At 45.5% G+C, this 3,059-nt stretch overlaps 1 protein-coding gene across 1 annotated transcript in view; it reads left to right on the top strand.

The window, feature by feature from the left end:
• LOC116091841 overlaps positions 1-3,059 on the top strand; it is a 75,011-nt gene that overhangs the window by 14,040 nt on the left and 57,912 nt on the right. Inside the window, exon 3 of the mRNA XM_031373286.1 lies at positions 89-243. The gene's annotated coding sequence lies outside the window, so the exon portion shown is untranslated. The remainder of the gene's footprint in view (positions 1-88; positions 244-3,059) is intronic.

Genomic DNA, 3,059 nt, shown 5'->3' with positions numbered 1-3,059 from the left:
TTAGTCTATAGCCCTGGCTATCTTGGATACTGTGTAGACCAGGTGAGCCTTGAACTCATAAGAGATCTGCTCTATTCTGCCTCCCAAGTGCTGGGATTAAAGCCACTACACCCATCTTGCCTGAAAGAAATTCTTCACAGAGACTTGCTTTGTATTAAAAGGAAGATTATCCCAGGAATGGTGGCACACACTCATCTGTGATCTAAGAACTCAGGAGCATCAGGAGTTCAAGGCTAGCCTCAGGTACGTGAGCCCTTTCTCAACAGAATGGACAGGTAACTTAGTCTTAGGGGAGTGTTTGAGCCACATTAGCACCAAAAGGGCACTTTCTATAATTTTGTCAGGAAATTAAGATGGAAATCACGTTCCCTTTGTGTGATTTAATAACATTTAAAGTGTTTGCACTTGTGTGAGTGAGGAGATGCTGTGGGCACTACAGTGTGAGTGGTGAGCACACGACGGTGGCAGCACACGACGGTGGCAGCACACGACGGTGGCACGCCCAGTGCTGCTTGGCTTTGCTTCTGTTTGGCCATCAGCAGCGACCATGCAGAGCTGTCCTGGGAATGTGGCTGTGGGCCGGACTAAGACTAAGATTACAAATCCCGTTTTGAAAATAGACAGAACTCCCTATAATTCAGAGTTGCTACTATTTCAGGTCAATTTTGTTAACTTTTAAAACTGGCTTCTGTCTTTCCCTTCTCTACATACTTAATATGAATTATCAAATTTTCAGTTTACTATGCCCATTGTTAGAGTGACTGACACTTGACAAGTTAATCCATGTTATATTGAATGTTAGCATTCATTTTACAGAGCAGCACTATGGTAGTTTTGACCTGTTTTCTGTCTGTCTGTCAAACAGAAGCGTGTTAATTAGAGTCTGTGCTTGCTGTGTACCTCCCTTCCCCAGCGTAGCTCCGGGTGGTACAGGATGCATGCCACCCCTCAAGTTGGTTTTCTGAAGGCGAGATTCTCGCCTTCTTGGAGGCTGCCTGACTGTCTGAACACTGCCAATCAAAGCCTCAGGGGACTGATTTCTGCAGAAGTGAGTTGAAGTGTTCCAGGTGCCATATGATAGGCCAAGTGTTTAAAGGCCTCACTGTGGAGGCAGAGTAGGCCTTGGCAGGGCTGCTGCTGTGTGTGGGGTGAGGTGCTAAGTCCACGGTGGAGAGAAAAGCCCCTTTGAGCCTGTGTGGGGAGTGACCACTGCCCACACAGATGGGGTGCTCATCTCCCTTCAGACTAGCACGTGTCCTTTCAGGTCATAGAGAGGAGAGTGCCCATCTCTGAGCATGCACTTGGTTCCTTTTCAAGACAGAGGTTTCTAAACAGGGCCACTCGATGCAGCTTGCTGTTTCTTCCAGCATTTGTTGTTGTCCGTGTGTTAAAAAACAGTGTTTCTGGCTTTTTTTTTTAACCTGACAGTGCCTTTATTTCATCTCATTCCTGAAGGCAGTGCCACTGCTGTCACAATGCTGTCCGGCATTGACACATTTTCTTCTCAGGCCTTGGGTGATGCGGCGTCAGTCTTGCTGCCTTCACATTGTGTGAGGAGAAGGCAGGCAGCCATCATTCCATGTGTGGAGTCTTCTCTGCTGCCTCCACAGTCATCATTTTGGTTTTGGTGAGCAGTGGTGAGGTGTTCCTGTTTGCCTTCATGGGGTTCACTAAGAGCTTAAGGTTTGTATGGCTCTAATGAATTTGGAGAATTTTGTAATCTTCAGTGAATTTTAGAATTTCAGATGTTTTCAATTCTAGAATTACTTTTTGGTGCCCTTTAAATTGAAAAAAAAATCTTGTGTATGTCTGTGTGCTCATATATGTATGAGCTTGTGTGAACACTATGGCACATGTGGGGCTCAGAGGTACCCTCCCGCCCCACCTTGTTTGAGCCAGGGTCTCTTTTGTTGTTTGAGGTTAGATTGTGTGCTCCAGGCTAGCTGGCCTGCAGGCTTCTGAGGCAGTCTCCTGACTTTGTTTCCCATCTTGTCACAGGAGTGAAGGGATTGCAGACAAGCCATCATGTCCAGCTATGTAACTATGGTGGCATGGGCCGCCATCGTGTCCAGCTACGGAACTTTGGGTGACAACTATTTTTTCTAAGGAATATATTTTTGTTGAGACTCTGTTTCTTTTCACAAATTATCGATACCTTTATGTTGTAAGTGTAAGAACTGCTTTAAAACTCTTTGCAATCCCAACTTGTGGGTACTCTTAGTCTGTTTAGGATTTTGCTCATGTTTTCCCATTTTCTCCAGACATTGAGGTGCTGTGTATCATAGAACTTGTGGACTCCAGAGTGGTTTCTGTTTGTCTCACTTAGCAGACACTTCAGTCAACTAGGCAGAGATGTAAGACCATCTTGTCTTTCTACATAGTCTTCAAGCCTTCCTGTGCTGCTTGAGTTTTTCACACGGATTCATGACTCAGCCACCATACCCAGGCATTGGGAGAACGGAATGCTGAATCTTCTCTATGAACTTCTCCTGGCAATCCCCTGCAAGCCTTCCCCACACTTCTGATACTGTGGTTAACCTTGAACTCTGCTGAGCAACACTAGCAGCATATTGTAGTCAGTGATTTAGTAATAATAACAACAGCTAATATTTTTCAAGGAAATTGTTGTGTCAGGAAGAACAAACTGAAGTCCCAGAAGGAACAATATTTACTGACCAGACAGAGAAGGGTTTAGTAAATAAAATAGCTGCCACCTGTACTTAGTGGGCAGATTCTGAGAGAAAGAGGCTCCTCGTGAGGGAAGGGGCTCTTTTCCTGCAGTCAAGGGACGTTTCATGGTTTTATCTGGGTAGATCAGGTCTTTGCACTGCCTTGTTAAGTAATAAACTACATTTGACTTTCCTGAGATTGGCCGTTTGGGATGAGGGTCTTCAGTTCATCAAAAGTGAGGGCCAGAGAAGGGAGGAGAGGGAAGCATCAGACGACCTCTGGTCTGTGGCTGTACAGAGCAAATGCTGGGAACTCCACCCTGATAAAGCACCTAGCAAAGGACTGACTACAGAGTTGAGAGAGAGAGAGAGAGAGAGAGAGAGAGAGAG

Source organism: Mastomys coucha, unplaced genomic scaffold, assembly GCF_008632895.1.
Source record: "Mastomys coucha isolate ucsf_1 unplaced genomic scaffold, UCSF_Mcou_1 pScaffold15, whole genome shotgun sequence".
In the NCBI taxonomy this organism is placed as follows: domain Eukaryota; kingdom Metazoa; phylum Chordata; class Mammalia; order Rodentia; family Muridae; genus Mastomys; species Mastomys coucha.
This window is presented reverse-complemented; position numbering and strand designations above follow the sequence as displayed.